Raw genomic sequence first — 22,511 nt, forward strand, 5'->3', positions numbered from 1 at the left:
ACCATTACTAGGGATAAGGTACTTGGGAAAGTGAAAGGTCTGAAGGTAGATAAGTCACCTGGATCAGATAGTGTACACCCCAGAGTTCTGAAAGAGGTGGCTGAAGAGATTGTGGAGGCATTAGTAATGATCTTTCAAGAATCACTAGATTCTGGAATGGTTCCAGAGGTCTAGAAAATCACAAACATCATTCTACTCTTCAAGAAGAGAGAGAGGCAGAAGAAAGGAAACCATCGGCCAGTTAGTCTGACCTCAGTGGTTGGGAAGATGTTGGAGCTGATAACTAAGGATGAGGTCTCAGGGTACTTGGAGGCACATGGTAAAAGCATAGTCAGCATGCTTTCCTCAAGGGAAAATCTTGCCCAACAAATCGATAGGAATTGATGAAGAAGTAACAAGCAGGATAGACAAAGGAGAATCAGTTGATGTTATGTACTTGGATTTCCAGAAGGCCTTTGACAAGGTGCCACCCAGGGTATTACAGGAAAGATTCTAGCATGGATAAAGCAGAGGCTGATTGGTGTTACCTTCCTAGCTAAAGTTTGGATGATGGTTGACTAACTCAATCACACTTTCAAATCTTGTGGATCTAGTTGATATGGATTTCAGAAGGATCAACACAAAAGCTTGATTAGGAAGAGTGAGGCCATGGAATTAAGGATCAAAGACAGCCCAAGGACAGAGTGTAGAGTCACAGTTGTTTTGCTGACCTGAAGTCGGTAGACAGTGATGTTCACTGGGAGAAAATCAAAGTTCAAAGTAGTTTTATCATCAAGGTACATATATTTCACCATATACAACCCACTTCATTTTCTTGATTCATTTTCCTGTGCGCAAACTCAATAAATCTATAGAATAACAACCATAATCATTGAAAGAATGCCCAACTTGTGCGTTCAACTGGAGTGCAGAGGACAACAAACTGTGCAAATATAAAAAGAAATAAATAATAATAATAATAATAATAATAATAATAATAATAATAATAATAATAATAATAATAATAATAATAATAATAATAATAATAATAATAATAATAATAATAATAATAATAATAAATATTGTTAAGAATATGAGATGAAGAATTCTTAAAAGTGAGCCAGTCAATGGTTCTGGAAACATTTCAATGATAGGGCAAGTGAAGGTGAGTGAAGTTATTGCTGAGGGATAGTAACTGTTCCTGAAGCTGGTGGTGTGAGCCCTGAGGCTCTTGTACCCTCTGCCTGATCGGAGGGCTTTAGACTCGAGATAGACTGAGCTGTATCCACTACTTTTTGTAAGATTTCTGTTCAAAGGATTGGTGTTTCCATAACAGGCTGTGATGCAGTCAGTCAATATGCTCTCCACTACACATCTATAGAAGTTTGTCAAAGTTTTAGATATCATGTCAAAACATCACAAACTCCTAAGGAAGTAGAGTCTCACCATGCTTTCTTCATAATTAGGGGGAATGATATTAAGGAGAGGCTGGAGTTGATTTCTCTGTAACAGCAAAGACTAAAAGGAGATCAGAAAGAAGTTTATAAAATTAGACAGAATAGACAGCTGGTATCTTTTACACAGGGTGATATGTCTAATCCTAAAGGGCATGCATTTAAGCTGAGAGGGGGAAATTTCAAAGGAGCTAGACCATAACACAATGAGATATAGGAGCAGAATTAGGTCATTTGGCCCATCGAGTCTGCTTCACCATTTTGTCATGGCTGATCTATTTCCCTCAGCCCCTTCTCTGCATATTCTTCATGCCCTGACTAATCAAGAATCTGTTAACTTCTGCTCTAAATATACCCAATAGCTTGGCCTCACAACTGCATGTGGCAATGAATTCTGCAGATTCACCACTCTTTGGCTAAAGAAAGTCCTCCTCGTGTCCATTCTAAATGGACATCCATCTATTCTGAGGCTGTGTCCTCTGGTCTTAGACTCTCCCACTGTAGGAAGCATCTTCACCACATCCACTCCATTGTGGCTTTTCAACATTTGATAGGTTTCAATGAGATCCCCCCCACATTCTTTTGAATTGCAGTGAGTACAGGCCCAGAGCTATCAAATGCTCCTCATATGATGAGCCTTTCAATCCTGGAATCAATTTTGGGTGATGTGCGGGATACAAAGAGTGATGGGCACCTAGGTGCTAGAGGTGGTGGTGGAACCAAATATAACAGATGTGTCTAAGAGGATCTTAGGTATATGAATGCAGAGAATGGAGGGATAGTGTGCATATGCAGGAAGAAGTGATTAGTCTAATTCAAAATCAAGAACTTCATTAGTTTGGCTGTTGTGTTTTCTATGTTTCGGACCTGTTGAGTTCCTCCAGCATTTGGTGTTGCTCAAGAATTCCAGCTTTTGCAAAATCTCTTGTGTGCTTGTTTTTCAAACTGTGCCCGCTGATCCTCAGAGTGTCCAGCAATGGGAATAGTTTCCTCTGTTCCCACTAATCTCACCGCCTCTGCTCCAAGGAGAAGATCCCAGTTTTTCCCTCCAACCTTGTCACTAACGTTCCTCACCTTTGGAACCAAATCAATGGTCTCTTCATCTTCACAATCTCCTGAAATATGACATGGGACACAGAACATAGAGCATTACTGCATAGTATGGACCCTTCAGTACACAATGGTGTGCTGACCTTTTAACCTACTGATGCACCATCAATAACTCTTGGAGACGTGAGGCGAGATATAGGCCTTTATTGGCTGGAAGAAAGAACAAGCAGCAACTGACCACCACACTGCATCCTGGAGACTGAGGCCGGGGCGGTGTCCCCAATCGCCTTTATACCGGGGTCCGTGGGAGGAGCCACAGGAGCAATCAGCGGGGGGGGGGGGGGTGCATGTCCAGACAGGTATATGTAGTTCACCACATCTACTCCAAGTTCAATCTTCCTCTTTCTTCATACATAGCCCTCCATATTTCTTTCATCCATATGCTAATCTAAGCATCTCTTGGACGTCTATAATGTATCTGCCTCGATCACCACCCTGGCAGGTCATTCCATGCATCCACCACTCTCTGTTTATGTCAGTACCTCCAGTTGAACTCTGTTGCTTTGTGTGTTTCAGTCTATGGTTTTATTGTCATGTGTCCCTATCCCCCTCCTGCTCTACTCCAGCCCCTGTATTACTGAGTACTCTGTCTCTCATCTGCTTCTCATTATTACCTGTATTGCTGTTCCTGTGTCTCATTGTGCTCCACCTTTCATCTGCCTCTCTGTTTATTGCTCAGTGTGTTTCAGTCCTGTGCCAGTGAATTTTCCTGAGTCTTTCCAGCATTTGTATCTGTACTCTGTCTGTCTGAATATCGACTCTGCCTGGTTCCTGATTCTGGTTTTTGGATTTCTCTGGATGTTTTGATCTCTGCCTGAACTTTGACGCCAACTTTGTTTGCATCTTGGAATTTGTTACTCAATTAATATCACTGGGTGCACAGTACGGGTTTGCAATTGGATCCCTGCTCCGGCATCCTGAAAGTTTAAAAACTTTCCATTGTTATCCCCTCTATAATTTCCTCTAGTCACTTTAAAATTCTCCCCTCTTGTGATGCCATTTCCACAAAAGAGTACTGTCTATCCACTCAATCTATGACTCTTATTGTCTTTTACACCTCTATCATCATCTCTCATCCTCCTTCACTCCAAAGGGAAAACACCTCGCTCGCTCAACCCATCCTCATAAGACATGCTCTCTAATCCAGGCAGTGTCCTGGTAAATCTCCTCTGCACCCTCTCTAATCCAGGCAGCATCCTGGTCAATCTCCTCTGCACTCTCTCTAATCCAGGCAGCATCCTGGTAAATCTCCTCTGCACCCTCTCTAATCCAGGGAGCATCCTGGTAAATCTCCTCTGCACCCTCTCTAATCCAGGCAGCATCCTGGTAAATCTCCTCTGCACCCTCTCTAATCCAGGGAGCATCCTGGTAAATCTCCTCTGCACCCTCTCTAATCCAGGCAGCATCCTGGTAAATCTCCTCTGCACCCTCTCTAATCCAGGCAGCATCCTGGTAAATCCCCACTGCACCCTCTCTAATCCAGGCAGCATCCTGGTAAATCCCCACTGCACCCTCTCTAATCCAGGGAGCATCCTGGTAAATCTCCTCTGCACCCTCTCTAATCCAGGCAGCATCCTGGTAAATCCCCACTGCACCCTCTCTAATCCAGGCAGCATCCTGGTAAATCTCCTCTGCACCCTCTCTAATCCAGGCAGCATCCTGGTAAATCCCCACTGCACCCTCTCTAATCCAGGGAGCATCCTGGTAAATCTCCTCTGCACCCTCTATAATCCAGGCAGCGTCCTGGTCAATCTCCTCTGCACCCTCTCTAATCCAGGCAGCATCCTGGTGAATCTCCTCTGCACCCTCTCTGATCCAGGCAGCGTCCTGGTGAATCTCCTCTGCACCCTCTCTAATCCAGGCAGCATCCTGGTAAATCTCCTCTGCACCCTCTCTAATCCAGGCAGCATCCTGGTAAATCTCCTCTGCACCCTCTCTAATCCAGGCAGCATCCTGGTAAATCTCCTCTGCACCCTCTCTAATCCAGGCAGCATCCTGGTAAATCTCCTCTGCACCCTCTCTAATCCAGGCAGCATCCTGGTAAATCTCCTCTGCACCCTCTCTAATCCAGGCAGCATCCTGGTAAATCTCCTCTGCACCCTCTCTAATCCAGGCAGCATCCTGGTAAATCTCCTCTGCACCCTCTCTAATCCAGGCAGCATCCTGGTAAATCTCCTCTGCACCCTCTCTAATCCAGGCAGCATCCTGGTAAATCTCCTCTGCACCCTCTCTAATCCAGGCAGCATCCTGGTAAATCTCCTCTGCACCCTCACTAAAGCTTCCACATCCTTTCTATTGTGAGGTGACCAAAACTTGAATGTAATGCTTCAGTTGTGGTCTAACCAGAATTTTATAGAGTTGCAACATTACCTCTCTTTCTAATCCAGGAAGCATCCTCAAAGTTAAAAGTAAATTTATTATCAAAGTACATTCAGTAAATGTTACCTTATACAACCCTGAGATTAATTTTCCTGTAGGCATTCACCATAAATACAAAGAAACACAAGAATCAGTGAAAAACCATACACAACAAAGACGGACAAACAACCAATGTGCGAAAAGACAACAAACTGCGCAAATATAAAAAGAGAAAACTAATACCAGTCAATAAATAAACAATAAACAGCGAGAGCATGAGATGAAGGGTGCTCGAATATGAGTCCATAGGTTGTGGGAACAATTCAGTGAAGGGGCGAGTGAAGTTATCCCCTTTGGTTCAAGAGCCAAAAGTGTGTGTGTGTGGTTGAGGGGTAATAACTGTTCCTGAAACCTGGTGGTGTGGGACCTGATGGTTGAGGGGTAATAACTGTTCCTGAAACCTGGTGGTGTGGGACCTGATGGTTGAGGGGTAATAACTGTTCCTGAACCTGGTGGTGTGGGACCTGATGGTTGAGGGGTAATAACTGTTCCTGAACCTGGTGGTGTGGGACCTGATGGTTGAGGGGTAATAACTGTTCCTGAACCTGGTGGTGTGGGACCTGATAATTGAGGGGTAATAACTGTTCCTGAACCTGGTGGTGTGGGACCTGATGGTTAAGGGGTAATAACTGTTCCTGAACCTGGTGATGTGGGTCCTGATGGTTGAGGGGTAATAACTGTTCCTGAACCTGGTGGTGTGGGACCTGATGGTTGAGGGGTAATAACTGTTCCTGAACCTGGTGGTGTGGGACCTGAGGTTCCTGTACCTTTTTCCTGATGGCTGCAGTGAGAAGAGAGCATGGGCTGGATAGTAAGGGTCCCTGGTGATGGATGCTGCTTTCCTGCAACAGAGCTCCATGTAGATGTGCTCAGCGACGTAGGGATCACCTGTGATGGACTTGTTATAGGGGTTTGTGTATAAGGGCACTGGTGTTTCTATATCAGCCCATGGTGCAACCAGCTAATACACTCTCCACCACAGTTCGTCAGAGTTTTAGATAACATGCCAAATCTTCACGAACTCCTTTGGTAATCTTCATTTCATATCATAGTTGAGCTAATGCATATAACTGATGGTATAAACGCTGACTTTCTGATCCCGAGAGAGAGTGGGAGAATGAAGTGATGAGATCTGATGACCATTGAGGCCAACCTTCTTTGCCTATAGTAAAGAATTCACAACTTCAAAAGGAATTTATTGCTGGGCTGTGCGTGCAAAAGCATGTACAAGCTGATTGAAATATTGGCAACACCAACTCTTCACTGGGCTAAGGAAGTTAATACACCACACCTATGAAAAGAACAAATCTTGTTTGAAATTGTTTTTGATATAGTTTCTGCAAACTCCGTTGTCATTAGTACACTGTACAGAAAAGTAGAAGTATTCAAAATTTGTAAGACAAGTAACCTTTGGTCCAAAATAGAAAATGGAACACAGAGCATTGCAGCACAGTACAGACAGCACAATGTACAGAAACGGTCGGCCACCACAGCCGCCTGTGGCAAAGAATTCCTCAGATTCACCACTCTCTGGCTAAAGAAGTTCCTCCTCGTCTCTGTTCTAAAAGGACACCCCTCTATTGTGGAGCTGTTTCCTCTGGTCTTAGACTCTTCCACCATAGGAAATATTTGCTCCACATCAACTCTTCGCCATTCGATAGATTTCAATGAGGTCACCCCTCCTTCTTCTGAATTCCAGTGAGCACAGGCCCAGAAACATCAAACACTCTTCATATGACAAGCCGTTCAATCCTGGAATCATTTTTGTGAATCTCCTTTGAACCCTATCCAGTTTCAGCACTTCCTTTCTAAGATGAGGGGCCCAATACTCCAAGTGAAGCCTCACCAGAGCTTCATAAAGTCTCAATGTTACATCTTTGCTTTTATATTCTAGTCCTCTTGAAGTGAATGTTAACATTGCATTTACCTTCCTCACCACCGACTCAACCTGCAAATTAACCTTCTGGGCGTCCTGCACCAGGACTCCCAAATGCCTTTGCACCTCAGATTTTCTGTATTTTCTCTTCATTTAGAAAATAGTCAAACCTTTCACTTATTCTACGGAAGTGTATGACCATGCACTTTACTCCCTTTTTCCCACTCTTTGCCTCCTTCCATCCTGCGCACGGACTGTTTGAACTGCTTCCGTCTGGTAGGCGCTTCAGATCCCTCCAGACTAAGACTAATAAATAGGCACTGGAGAAGTTTTTCCCCTACTGCGGTCACTTTGCTGAACAGTTAACTGCCGGTTAACTGTCGGCTAACTATTACTTGGATTGCACTACCTGTATGTATAATCTATATTTTCATTTATATTTATCATTATTATTGTTATGAGCAGAGAGACAACATCTGCCGGAAGTAAATTCCTTGTATGTGCACAGGTACTTGGCGATTAAAGTCTGATTCTGATTCTGTTAATCAGCCACTGCTTTATCCATGCTAGAATCTTTCCTGTAATATCGTGGGCTCTTAGCTTGTTAGCAGCCTCATGTGTGGCCCCTTGTCAAAGGCCTTCTGAAAATCCAAGTACACAACATCAACCAATTCTCCTTTGTCTATCCTGCATGATATTTCTTCAAAGAATTCCACAGATTCGTCAGGCAAGATTTTCCCTTGAGGAAACCAACTTGACTATGGCTCATTCTATTATGTGCCTCCAAGTTCCTCGAGAACTCATCCTTAATAAAAGACTTCGACATTTTCCCAACCACCGAGGTCAGATCTTCTGTCTCTCTCCCTTGTTGAAGAGTGGAGTGGTAATTGCAATTTTCCAGTCTTACGGAGCCATTCCAGAATCTAGTAATTCTTGAAAGATCATTATTAATGCCTCCACAATCTCTCCAGCCACCTCTTTCAGAACCACCTGGTCCAGGTGACTTATCCACCTTCAGACCTTTCAGTTTCCCAAGAACCTTCTCTCTAGTTATGGTAACTTCACCCACTTCATGACCTCTGACACCTGGAACTTCCACCACACTGCTTGTGTCTTCCACAGTGGAGACTGATGCAAAATACTTATTCGGTTCATCTATCATTACTACCCCCATTACCCACCATTACCACATTTCATTGTCCCCCATTACTACCTCTCCAGCATCGTTTTCCAGTAGTCCAATATCCACTCTCACCTCTCTTTAACACCTTACGTATCTGAAGAAACTTTTGGTACCCTCTTTAATATTATTGGCTAGCTTACTTTTGTATTGCCTCTTCTCCCCCCTTCTTTTCTGAGTCACAGAGGCAGACTCAGTGCCAGAGCCCCGACCATTGTGACTTTCCTCTGTTAAGTCATCCACCGCCCCCCCCGACAGTATTTCAAAGTGATATACCTGTTGTTGATGGGGATGGCCATAGGGGTTCTCTGCACTGGCTCCTTATCCCCTTTCCCCTTCCTGACTGTCACCCAGTTTCCTGTGTCCTGCACCTTGTGTGCAACTACCTTTCTACATGTCCTGTCTATCACCCCTTCAGCTTCCCGGATGATCCGGAGTTCATCCAGTTCCAGCTCCAACTTCTTAACGTGGATCGTTAGAAACTGCAGTTGGAAGGACTTCTTGCAGCTGTAGTCGTTGGCACCCTGGAGGTTGCCCTGTAAGAGGACCATTGCACTAACCTACCTGACATCTCTACTGTCCCAGATATAAAGTAGAGAAGGAAAAAGACTTGAGTAGTTCTTTCCTTTGCCTTCTCTAACTGAAGCCTCGAGGAGACAAAGCTCTGTCCACTCAGATGGCGGCCACTGTGCTTGCCCCTGCCTTCCTTTAATTTGCTCTTATTAATCAATCCCAAACGCCAACTGGTCGCTGGTCAAAGCTCGATTACGCTGCCACGACCCTCTCCTGCCTTTTATCCTCCAGCAGTGAACCTGGCTAAAGTTCCCTCCTCTCCAAACTTCCAATGTACGGATTGGCTGCTGGTCAAAGCTCCATTCACTTAAAGTTCTTTTACCTGTTTGCTCTGTGGGGTATCCAGAGAGGGGGCAGCACCTCTGGTGAAGGGGCTTGTCATGTCCATTCTGGGGCAGTTCACTCACCGTTTGTTCCCACTGACACTCAGCCCTCTCCTGTGGTTCCAAGTAGTGACAGTGGCCACACCCCGGTATGCCACTTCGACAGGGGGGGCTGAGCAAGGTGAGGGTAGCCAGTGGCCTCATACCCCAGTGAGGTAGCCTGTCCTGGAACGCAAAGTCAGCTCTGGCACACTGGGTGGACATAATCGTTTCAGTGCGGAAAGCAAATGGGCGTGACAAGACAGAGAAAATGCCACAGTCACCCACATGAGCGAAGAAGACCAGCTGTATCAACTTCTCATACCACTGGACCCACACTCCTGAGGTCGAGAGAGTGCTGCAGCTTTTCCATTTTAAAAAACTCACCCGCACAGACTTCCTGTCCTTGTCCAGCACGACGGACAACCACCAGTTTCCAGCAGCCAAAGAACTCCCTTTCTCCCTGATGTGCATGACAACATACAGATCTGATCTCAAAGTCAAAGTAAATTATGTTATGAAAGTACTTATGTGTCTCCAAATACAAACCTGGGATTCAATTCCTTGCTAGCATTTACACGAAAATAAAAAATAAAAAAAGTACAATAGCATTTTTGAAAAATCTATACATAAACAAAGACAAATTTTGATACATAAATAATACTGAGAAGGTGAGTTGTAGAATCCTTGAAAGTGAGTCCATAGGTTGTGAAATCAGTTTGGTTTTGAGGTGAACGAAGTTACTCACGCCAGTTCAGAAGCCAGATGGTTGTAGGACTAGATGGGCTGAAGGGTCTGGTTCTGGTTCTGTGTTGTACTTTTCTATGACTGTGACTCTACAGTTCAAAGTTTAAGGGAACATTATTATGTCACCATATACTACCTGTGAGATTCTTGTGGTCACTGCAGCGAGAACGACAAAACTAGTTCCTTTCCCAGCCCCCCCACTCACACACTCATCCACTCACCCATCTGCACACTCACACACCCACACTCTCTCTCTCACTCACTCACTCACCTTTTCAGTCACTCACTCATCTGCACACTCACCCACTCACTCACACACACACTCACCCATTCACCCACTCACTCACACACTCACACACCCACACTCTCTCTCTCACTCACTCACTCACTCACCTTTTCAGTCACTCACTCATCTGCACACTCACCCACTCACTCACACACACACTCACCCATTCACCCACTCACTCACACACTCACACACTCACACACTCACCCATTCACCCACCTACTCACTCACTCACTCACTCACCTTTTCAGTCACTCACCCATCTGCACACTCACACACTCACTCACACACACACTCACCCATTCACCCACTCACTCACACACTCACACACTCACACACTCACCCATTCACCCACCTACTCACTCACTCACTCACTCACCTTTTCAGTCACTCACCCATCTGCACACTCACACACTCACCCTCTCACACACCCAATACAAATAAGTAGATTAACAGAAGACGAAAGGCATGTTGCAGGATAAAGATTACACATGACCCACAACTAGTGAATGTTGCCGGGGGCAAGACCCTGCCTGGCAACAAAAAGGCTGCAAGGGAAATACCAATGCTGAATAGTGTATAAATTCACAGACATCCCAATAACTAGGAAAGACCCAAACAACAAAGGAACTACAATAGACATCACAACATCCATTGTCAGGAGATCACTGCAGTCTATAATTAAAAGATGTCTGCATGCTTTGAAATTTGTACTGAATAGGTTATACCTGAGGAATCTAATTGAATTTTTTTTCAAAGAGTTCAAAGTAACAGACAGAGAAATGTCTGTAAGTATTATACAGACTTCCTGGGAAGTTCAAAACCCATCCTTAGAGACTGTCAGCTAAGCTGAAGCCCTTGGAAGGCAAATCGTTGAGCTCATTAGATAAATGGACATAAGAACAGACGACAGAATGTCATCTATTGGAATGGTAAGGTCAGTTAATGTAGTTTGACACTTGTCAGCTACGGTGATGATGTCATCAGTCTGGGACAGAACAACACGTGATGTGAAGGAAATGGAAGCAAGAATGAGAAATAAAGACATTCAGAGCATGAAGCATCAAGTCATAATATATACTCTATCTAAGATAGGTTGCAAATACACAACTGTGGCAATGAGGATATGGACTTTGAAAGTAAGTTAAAGGCTATCTGGTGGGAATGGAAAAATCCGGGATCCGACACTGAGATGAGCATGGTGGCTGAGCTCAGTTGAACTTTGTGCCGACAGTATGGCCCTGATAGTGGATGACAACACAACAGATAATAGAAGACAGAGATGGAGAGCACTACCTGTGCGCCTTGCAGGACCAGAAGTGTGGGATTTATTCTCAACACTACCAGACACGGGACCGGTCACAGGCCATGCAGCAGTGGTGGATGTGCTGAATGCTTACTCCATTCCCCAGGTCACCACTACGTTAGCCCAGCAGTACTTTCATCAGCTTGCCCAAAAACAAGGTGAGACGGTTCAGCAGCTCTCCACTCACCTTCGGCAGGCAGCAAAAGACTGTAATTTTCGAATGGACACGGACAACCAAATCAGGGATGCCGCAGTGGGAAAACATAACTTGGACTGTGTGCGGAGAAAATGGCTGGAGAACATGCAGGGGCTAACGCTTGCTGCACACTGGAAATAGCGGCACAGTGTGAAAATGTGTTTGAAGGGGTAGGAAAGCTGAACACTCAACAGAGCAGTCTGTGCGTTGATCGAACGGTAAAGCCTGTGGCACCCACTCTCACGCATACATTACAACAATATTGAGTTAAGTTGAGAGAAAAAAAATCGAACAGCTAATGAAACTGGATATTACTGAGAAAGTTGAAGGCCCAACTCCTTGGGTTAACCCGGGAGTAATTTTATCAAAACCCAACGAGGACGTCAGGATGTGCCTAGACTTGAGAGTGACAAATGACGCAATTATGAGAGAGAGAGATCCCATTCTAACTGTAGATGAGATATGAATGGAGCTGTGGTGTTTAGCAAACTAGACCTGAAATGGGCTATCACCAACTAGAACTAACTCCAGAATCTAGAGCAGAAACCACATTTGCTGTGCATGAAGAGGTGTTTAGATACAAGAGACTGATAGTTGGAGTGTCATCAGCCAGTGAGCAGTACCAACATGAGATAGCAAATGCTTTAGCGGGAATGGGAGTTGAGAACATCTCAGATGATGTGATTGTACACGTGCCTAACCAAAAACTGCATGCTGTCTCAGAGACTCGCAGAGTGTGGACTGACACCGAAATGTCAGTTCAACACGGACAGACTAGTTTTCCGAAGCTTTCAAAAGGAAAGTACAATCTGTATGCAGGCGATCACAGAGGAGCACAAGAGGTTACTGTAAAAGTTGGGGACACGGCGCTTAAACAGCAAGAAAAAGTGGACAAAATGACGACACCTTTCAACACAACGCCGCGCAGAGTGGTGAAGAAAACAGGAGATCAAGAAGTAGTTGAATCTCCAATTGGAGTGCAGCGTGCAAGGAACACCGCACATGTAAAAAACTTCAACACAAGAGAGACTTTTGACAAACAGAAGGAAATTCAAGGGTTTGACAAAGAGGTACAGGGACAGGAGGACAATATGATGGACAGTTATGGACAAACTCAAGTTCACAGTGAGCTAAAGTCATGACCAGGCATTGAAAGTAAAGAGAAACTGGTAGAGAGTTTCAAAGCTTTAGAATCTCAAAGCTTTAGAAAACAACCTCTGAAGTTTAATGATTTTGGATTGAAGTAATGCTTTATATAACATATATCCATATAACAATTACAGCACAGAAACAGGCCATCTTGGCCCTTCTAGTCCATGCTGAATGCTTACTCTCACCTAGTCCCACCTACCTGCACTCGGCCCATAACCCTCCATTCCTTTCCTGTCCATATACCTATCCAATTTTTTTTTTAATGACAAAATCGAACCTGCCTCTACCACTTCTACTGGAAGCTCGTTCCACACAGCTACCTCTCTCTGAGTAAAGAAGTCCCCCCTTGTGTTACCCCTAAACTTTTGCCCCTTAACTCTCAACTCATGTCCTCTTGTTTGAATCTCCGCTACTCTTGTTTGAATCTCCCCTAATCTCCCCTACTCTATTCCACACCTGGAATATTGTGTACAGTTTTGGTCTCCAGGTTTAAGGAAGGACATTCTGGCAATTGAGGAAGTGCAGCGTAGATTCACTAGGTTGATTCCTGGGATGGCAGGGCTGTCTTACGCAGAGAGATTGGAGAGATTGGGCTTGTACACGCTGGAATTGAGGAGATTGAGAGGGGATCTGATTGAAACGTTTAAGATAATTAAAGGATTTGATAGGATTGAGGCAGGAAATATGTTCCAGATGTTGGGAGAGTCCAGTACCAGAGGGCATGGATTGAGAATAAGAGGTCAGTTATTTAAAACAGAGTTGAGGAAGAGCTTCTTCTCCCAGAGAGTTGTGGAGGTGTGGAATGCACTGCCTCGGAAGACGGTGGAGGCCAATTCTCTGGATGCTTTAAAGAAGGAGCTAGATAGATATCTGATGGATAGGGGAATCAAGGGATATGGGGACAAGGCAGGGACTGGGTATTGATAGTGAATGATCAGCCATGATCTCAGAATGGCGGTGCAGACTCGAGGGGCCGAATGGTCTACTTCTGCACCTATTGTCTATTGTCTCAATGGAAAAAGCCTATCCAAGTCAACTCTATCTACCCCCCTCATAATTTTAAATACCTCTATCAAGTCCCCCCTCAACCTTCAACACTCCAAAGAATAAAGACCTAACTTGTTCAACCTTTCTCTGTAACTTAGATGCTGAAACCCAGGTAACATTCTAGTAAATCTTCTCTGTACTCTCTCTAATTTGTTGACATCAAAGTTTGAAACAATGAAAACTGTTGTAAGTTGTTAATGAAGTTTTCAGTTCCAGAGTTACAGTGATGATGTCATCAGTCTGGGACAGAAGAACATGTGATGTGAGGGAGCATGGAAGCGAGAATGAGAAATAAAGGCATGTTCAGAGCATGGAATGTCAAGTCATGATATATGTATTGTCTGATTAAGTACTAAGACAAGATACAAATACACAACAGAAAGTATCTTACAGAAAGGCTGGCATAACTCAACAGGTCATGAGTTTCTATAGAAATGAATAACAGTCGATGGTTCAGACTGAGATCCTTCTTCGGGACTGGAAAGGAAGGGGGAAGACACCAGAATTAAAAAGTGAGGGGAGGGGAAGGAGGATAGCAGGAAGGTGATGGGTGAAGCCTGGTGGGTGGGAAAGGTAAAGGGCTGGAGAGGAAAGAATCTGATAGGAGAGTGGACCATAGGGGAAAAGGAAGGAGGAGGGGTACCAAGGAGTGGTGATAGGCAGGTAAGAAGAGGTAAAAGGCCAGAGTGGGGAATAGGTGTATAGAGGGGAGGGAGAAAAATTTTCTGGAAGGAATCAATATTTATGCCATCAGTTTGGAGGCTATCCGGATGGAATATAAGGTGTTGATCCTCCACCCTGAGTGTAGCCTCATCTTGGCACAAGAGAACAGACAAAGGTTCAAAGGTCCTCATTTTAAACAGGGACATAACCTTAAACCTAGTTTAGATCTGTCTTACTTAGGATACCAAGAACTGGAAAAGGGAAAGTGACACGCAGTCCTGAGAAAGACTTAGAGCAACCACCAACCAATCTGTTTAACCACGGCATGGGAAAGCTTTTGAAAACAATAATCAGATGGAAAGTAGTCACTTGGAGAAGAATGCACCAATAAAATGGAACTACCGATGATTCCTTAAACCTCTAAAGGCAAACTTGTTTATTATTATGTATACAAATCTACATGTGCACAAGTCACTGGCACAGAGCATCAGACAAACAGCATTCATAAAAAAACATCGATTAAAAATAAATTATACAATTTTATCAAGATCAATTTCTTAAGGTTGTTATAGCTGGGGGATAAATTCCTACTACCTTCTAAATGCTCCCAATGACATGCGCCTCTAACACCCTCGGATAACCAAGTCCAGCTCCTGGTCTTCAAGAGTGGCTTAACTACTAAGCCCAGGGGAATTGTCTCTACTGGCAACAGAAGTGGCAAAGGCAGGTTACTGGCATCTTAAAACCAGTTGCTCAGGCAGATGGGGCTCGCCAGCTGTGGTTGGCAGCTCATCTAGAAGAAGAAAAACTCTGATCTCAAACTTCCGCTGGTCTTTCCCATCAATGCTGCTCTCCAGTGTTTGCTCCTGGGAAGTCAAGCTGGATTGCTTTCATCAGCTGCTGCACAAATACAAGATGAATACAAAACCCATGCACCAGTAATCTCCTGGCCAAGACACTCAGGGACTTGGGCTCTATTATCATTATTGTTATTATTATTTTTGTGACTGTAAGTTTTACTGCTGTCGTAGTTATATGTGCCACATGTGCCTTGTGCTGAGTATGACTGTTGGTACTGTCTCACATCTTGGCCTCAGGGAAACGCTGTTTGCCTGTGTTCATGGATATTCATGTACAGTTGAATGACAATTAAATTTGAACTTGAACTTTTACACTGGTGATCTGATTCTTCTCACTGCTGCCATCTGGAAGAAGGTACAGGAGCCTCAGGACTCACACCACCAGGTTCAGCAACAGTTGCTACCCCTCAACCATCAGGCTCACGTTCTCAATATTTATTGTTTACTTATTATTATCATTATCATTATTATTATTATTGTTTCCTTTTTTTCCTTTTGTAGTTGCGCAGTTGTCTTTCACACATTGGTTATTTGTCCATCCTGTTGGTAGGGTCTTTCATTGATTTTATTGGTTTTTTTGGATTTACTGAGTATGCCCGTAAGAAAACGAACCTCAGGGTTGTATACGGTGACACATATGTGCTTTGATAATAAATTGACTTTGAACTCTTTGATTAGGAAGTTTGTGGATGACATCAAAACTGGTGGTGTGCAAGGCAACAGAGAAGGTTGCCTCATGTTACAAGATCAACTGGGAAAGTCACACCAGGATACAATTTGCCGATTGAATGACGAAACCCTCTGGAGTGTAGTAGGATAGGGAGACCTAAGGTTCACTAGAGGTGCCAACGCAGGTAGACAAAGAAGGCATCTGACATGCTTTACCTCCATCAGATGAGGCACTGAGCAGAGGATCTGGTACACCGTGCTACAGGTGTGTGGGATGCTGCTGAGATCATACCTGGAATAAAAGGAACAAAAAATTCCCTCTCCCTTCCCTCTTCAAAAGGTGATGTCTCAAAAAGGCAACGTTCTTCATTAGACCTCCTTCCACCCATGACATACCTTTCCTCTTCACTACCATCAGGGAGGAGGTGCAGGAGCCTGAAGACACACACTCAATATTTTTGGAACAGCTTCTTCCCGTCTGCCATCAGATTTCTGAATGGACAATGAATCCATGGACACTAACTGACTATTTTCGCTCTCTTTTTGCACAACATATATAATTTTTAATATACATTTGGTATTGTATCTTGTAGTATATTTTAAGTATTATATTGTACTGCTGCTGCAAAATAACAAATCTGGTGACATATGTCAGTGATAATAAACCTGATTCTGATTCTGAAATGCAGACAAATGAGACTAGCTCAGGAAGGTAGCTTGCCCAGCATGGAGAGGCTGGGCGGAAGGGCCTGTTTTATGCTGTATAGCTCTCTGTCTCAGTGACACTACCGTGATCTGGAGCAACCCTGTGCTCCAGTCCGGGGTTTTCTGAGCCATGGGAACTGTTTAAGATATTTGGAAAGGACTGAAAATCTGAGAATCACGTGAAAAGGAGTTGGTTGTCAGGGAGAAGGCTATGTAGCATCCACAGCAGGATCATCATCGTCATTATGTGCCACGTCAAGATCCCCAGCTTCTTTCCCTAAGCAGTACGACTAATCAGCACCCCCCCCTCCACACCCCCAGCCACCACTACTTTATCATCTCTTGTCAGAGTCACCTTGTGAACAAACACTCCCGGCCCCTGCATCACTTTATGGACATGTATGGAAGCTATCTTATGTATTTAATTTTATTGTGTTTTTTAAAGTTATTATTATTGGATGGTTTATATTATAGTGTGTTTTTTTGTGCTGCATTGGATCCGGTGTAACAATGATTTCATTCTCCTTTACACCTGTCTACTACAAATGACTGGGGTGGAGGGGTGAAGTTGTGTCTCTACCAAGGGAGGTGTAAGGTGCTCCTTCCCTCCACCAGCCTGCAGGTCACCCTCGGGCAAGGTGGAGCACCTGCTTAGCCCCCGATCAGGGTCGTGTGAAGCCACGGGAGCAGGTGGTGGATGGTCATTTGAGCTGCCGGTGCGGATCACAAGTCCTGGTTATGTGACCACTGACACCAGGCAGACAATCTCTGAAGAGTATTGATAATAGCTGGGGTCACCCGTCTTGTAAAGACACTGCCCAAAAGAAGGCAATGGCAAACCAGTTCTGTAGAAACATTTGTCAAGAACAACCATGTTCATGGAAAGCCCACGAAAGCCCACTTTATATGAAATGGTACGTAAGGAACGAACTAGAAAGGTTAAACAATCTTGAATCGAAAACTTTGCTTCGTGCTTGGTTGGAGCGCCCTCTTGCGTTGGTTGTTTTCAGTGTTTTCCTAACCTTTCAATAGCTTGCAGACACCCAAACGAGAGAATCATAGAGCCGATGATTGAAATATTGTTAGCAAATTTACTGAGCTCTCAAGATCACAGAATCTGCAATGAGAGCTAATTGTTCACAGTTGTGCAACATAGAACACTGCACTCTAAAACGAAGGCTGGTCTTTGATTAGTAGTATGGGTCAGAATAGTAAAAAGACACTGGGGGAATAGACGGGAAAGGATCTGAGTTACAGCGGAGACATGAGAAAGGGAAGAAGCTCCAGTCACCCCAGTCTGAAAGGGGAGTGAGTGGAGCAGAGGGGATCGCGATAGAGTACTGGTTGGCGTAACACTTCCCAGTTTCAGCTGTAAGATTGCGGTTCCATTCCTGCCTCTGCCTGTTTGGAGTTTGTGCATTCTCCCTGTGACTGCGTGAGTTTCCATGCGGTGCTCCAGTTTCCTCCCTCAGTCCCACGCTGTACGGATCGGGTTAGGTCTGGTTATGTTTGCGTTGGAAGTGCGGAGACATCCGTAGACTGCCCCAGCACAATCCTTGTTGACTTGATTTCATGCAAGCGACACATCTTACTGTTCGTTTCAATGTACATATGGTAAAAGAATCTAATCATTAATCTATTTAGTGGAAACATCTTGACATCTAGTAATCATATCTCCCAAGATCTCACAGGCTTCATTAGGATCACTCCTCATTCTCTAAACCTGATCGTTTATCGAACTTATTCACTCATTTGTCATGAATCTTGTGCCCTACATTTACACACAAAACCATAGCAATGGTTCAGAGTTTCTTTGGTTTTATCCACCTGTATTCTCTCTTCTGAGGAATACCCGACGGTTAATGCAACACTTTACAGCACCTGCGTTCACTGATCACGGTTCAATTCCCAGCAGTGTCTGTGAGGAGTTCATGTATTCATCCCATGATGTGTGGGTTTCCTCCGGATGCTCTGGTTTTCCAAAGGTGTACAGATTAGGGTTAGTAAGTTTTGGGAATGCTCTATTGTTGTCGACTTGTGGGCGACCCATCGTAACCTCACAGCAACGCACACAAAATGCTGGTGGAACTCACTGATAATCCTCACCGGTTTGATTTGACACAAATGATGCATTTACACACTCCATGTCCTGATGTTCATGTGACAAATAAAACTAATCTACATTAATCATATCTACATTTCTCAACTTACCCATTCCCTTCAATTTTTTTGCTTGTGTTTTGAAATTTAATGCTTCACGCTCCATCTTAAACCATCCGCCACCAGCTGTCTGATCCTCCATCCTAAAATATTTTACCCGTCCACTATTTTTTGCCGATACTCCCTGTTCAATTGTTCACAAACTAGTGTTCCAGATCAAAGCAGGGACAAAAATAGGCCAATGCAAAGGCAAGGTTGTAATAGGACAGTACAGTAAAGTTCGAGTGGTGCTGCAGTGTAGTGGTTAGCATAATATGTTTCAGCACCATGCTTGAACAGTAAAACAGACTTGATGGGCCAAATGGTCTACTTGTGCTTCTATATCGCATGGTCTTATGATCTTATACCAAATCTCCTCACTCATAATGAAATATAGCAGCCGGAATGCAGTCTCCGTGTTGGTCCCCAAACAGATCCTCTGCGATATTGAACTCCCCAGGAACTTGAACTTGGGGTTCAATACAGGCCACTGCCTGTAAGGAGTTTGATTGTGACTGCGTAGGTTTCCTCCAACAGCCTAAAGATGGACTGTCGCGGTGAGCTCTGGCAATGACTGAGCCAAAGTACAAAGGAACAGCAGGTTCCCATGTATAACAAGAGGTTCTGTGAAGGATCCCAACAGATCAGTGGCATGACTGAGCGGCATTGAGAGACGAATTATTGTCAACACACACACGCGCGCGCGGACCCCACGATCAGCACTAATTGGGAGACCACTTTAAATGATCACAGTAGGCTGAAAATCTGTGCTGGTCAAGATAAACTTGACAAGATTAAACAGAAAACACAAAGGCTTAACGTCTCTAGATAAGACAACAAGTTGAGGTGACAGACCCGCAGGGCTCATGATGCATACGGGTTAGGGTTAGTAAGTTGTGAGCATGCTATGTTGGCACAGGAAGCATGGCGGCACCTGTGGGCTGTGTTGGTCATTGACTAATGCACAATGTATTTCATTGGAATCTCTGATGTATAGATGGCAAATAAAGATTACACTTAACTTTTTTATGGTTTCCCTTGGATCAAAGCATCACGGCATTTTGACATCTTCTATGTAGCTTCTGGGTCCTTATTTGATGTTGTAGCCTCCAGCCATCATTTCTTCCCAGTGGGGCATAACTTGTATATTTAACCACTTTCTGATCCAGTTCCAACTTCTCTGTCAGGTCTTTTGCGGTTTCTTTGCTTCAGTTAATTTCACTTTTCTTTGTGGAACTTTGCCAAAACCAGCACTATATCATATTGCATTCTTGGCAAAATATTGGACCATAGATACTTATTTCTGTTGCTTGCAAGCTGTGTATAGTTGTTCACTGTAGTTAGCACGAAGTCTGGAACAGAGGTCAGTGGCAACTCCAGAAGGAAGTAATATTGGCAGCAGAGTCTGTGAGGTCTACGATGGAGACATTCACTCAGCATGCATTTTATTAGACTGCTTCTGCACCTAATGGGTGGTCAGGGTGGAGATGCGTCTCTACCAGGGGAGGTGTAAGGTGCTCCTTCCCTCCGCTAGCCTGCAGGTCACCCTTGGGCAAGGTGTAGCTCTTGCTTAGCCCCCGATCAGGGTCACATGAAACCACGGGAGCAGGTGGTGGATGGTCGTATGAGCAGCCGGTGCGGATCACAAGTCCTGGTTATGTGACCACTGACACCAGGCAGACAGTCTCTGAAGAGTATTGATAATGGCTGGGGTCACCCGTCTTGTAAAGACACTGCCCCAGAAGAAAGCAATGACAAACCACTTCTGTAGAAACATTTGCCGAGGGCAATCATGGTCATGGAAAGACCGTGATCACCCACGTCATACGACACAGCACAGAACAAACAAATGGACCTATATATAATAAAGTGACCATTGTGTGTATGTTCATAGTCTTTGGCTACTGTAGCCCATCCACTTCAAGGTCGCTGTGTTGTGCATTCACAAGTGCTCTTCTGCACACCACTGTTGTAACACGTGGTTATCAGAGCTACTGTCAACTTCCTCTCAGCCTGAACCATTCTGGCCATTCCCCTCTCACATTAACAAGGCATTTTCGCCCACAGAACGGCCATTCGCCAGATTTTTTTTCCATTTTTTTGCACCAGTCTCTGTAACATTAGAGACGGGTGTGCATGAAAATCCCAGGAGGTCAGCAGTTTCTGAGATACTCAAACCACCCCGTCACACACACACAAAATGCTGGAGGAACTCAGCTGACCAGGCAGCCTCAATGGAAGAGAGAAACCCTTCATCAGGACTGGAAAAAAGATGGGAAGTCAGAGGAAGAAGGGGAGGAAGCTATACAAGGTGGCAGGTGAAAGGTGAAACTGGAAGAGGGGGAGGGGTGAAAGAGAAGGGGGAATCTGATAGGAGAGGGTAGAAGATCATGGAAGTACCATGTCAGTACCAGCACATCGGGACATCAGAGGTCGGTGAACAGCATGGGCTCCAGCTGCCAGGGACGTCTACTGTTTGTTATGGATATCCATTCAGGGCGACGCATCCTGTGTGACGTGGGTGCTCTAGTGAGTGGCCCACTGGCTTCACCTATCGATGAGAAGGCAAAGAGCAGTGAAACCTCACTAGAGGCCACCAACAGCAGAAAGCTCCAGACTTGCGGGACACAATGGGTGACACTCTACTCGACGTTACGCATGCAGGGGAGGGCTTTACCCGTGACAGACTATGCTGAACCTATTACCTTCGGTAGGATTTTTCATTCAGAAGTATTGGTGTTTCGATGCAACCAGTCAACATACTCTCCATCACACATCCATAGAAGTTTGTCAAAGTCTTAGATGTCATGCCAAACGTCCACAAACTCCTGAGGAAGTGATTTATAGCAGCTGTAAACAGAGTAGACTCAATGAACTGTGGAGAAAACTTGAGGAGTTGAATTCCCTAATTCTGACCCGATGTCTGTGTGCTATCATCTAACTTTTTATTTTTGAGTTGAATTAAATCGACTTTATCTCTTACATCCTTCACATACATGAGGAGTAAAAATCATTACAGACAGACAGACATACTTTATTGATCCGAGGGAAATTGGGTTTCATTACAGTTTCATCAACCAAGAATAGTGAAGAAATATAGCAATATCAAACCATCAATAATTAAATAATAATAAGTAAATTATTCCAAGTGGAAATTAGTCCGGGACCAGCCTATTGGCTCAGGGAGTCTGACACTCTGAAGGAGGAGTTGTAAAGTTTGATGGCCACAGGCAGGAATGACTTCCTATGATGCTCAGTGTTGCATCTGGGTGGAATGAGTCTCTGCTGAATGTACTCCTGTGCCTAACCAGTACATTATGGAGTGGATGGGAGACATTGTCCAAGATGGCATGCAACTTGGACAGCATCCTCTTTTCAGACACCACCGTCAGAGAGTCCAGTTCCACCCCCACAACATCACTGGCCTTACGAATGAGTTTGTTGATTCTGTTGGTGTCTGCTACCCTCAGCCTGCTGCCCCAGTACACAACAGCAAACATGATACGTCTCCATCTAAATGTGCGATGTGTAATTTATAATAAATAGCGTGTACAACAGGACAGTCAATATAACATAGAAATACAATCGTTATCAGCATGAATGAACCAGTCTGATGGCCTGGTGGAAGAAGCTGTCCCAGAGCCCATTGGTCCTGGTTTTAATGCTCCGGTACTATTTCCCAGATGGTAGCAGCTGGAATAGATTGTGGTTGGAGTGACTGGATCCCAA

Source organism: Hypanus sabinus, chromosome 1 (genome assembly GCF_030144855.1).
Source record: "Hypanus sabinus isolate sHypSab1 chromosome 1, sHypSab1.hap1, whole genome shotgun sequence".
Lineage (NCBI taxonomy): Eukaryota > Metazoa > Chordata > Chondrichthyes > Myliobatiformes > Dasyatidae > Hypanus > Hypanus sabinus.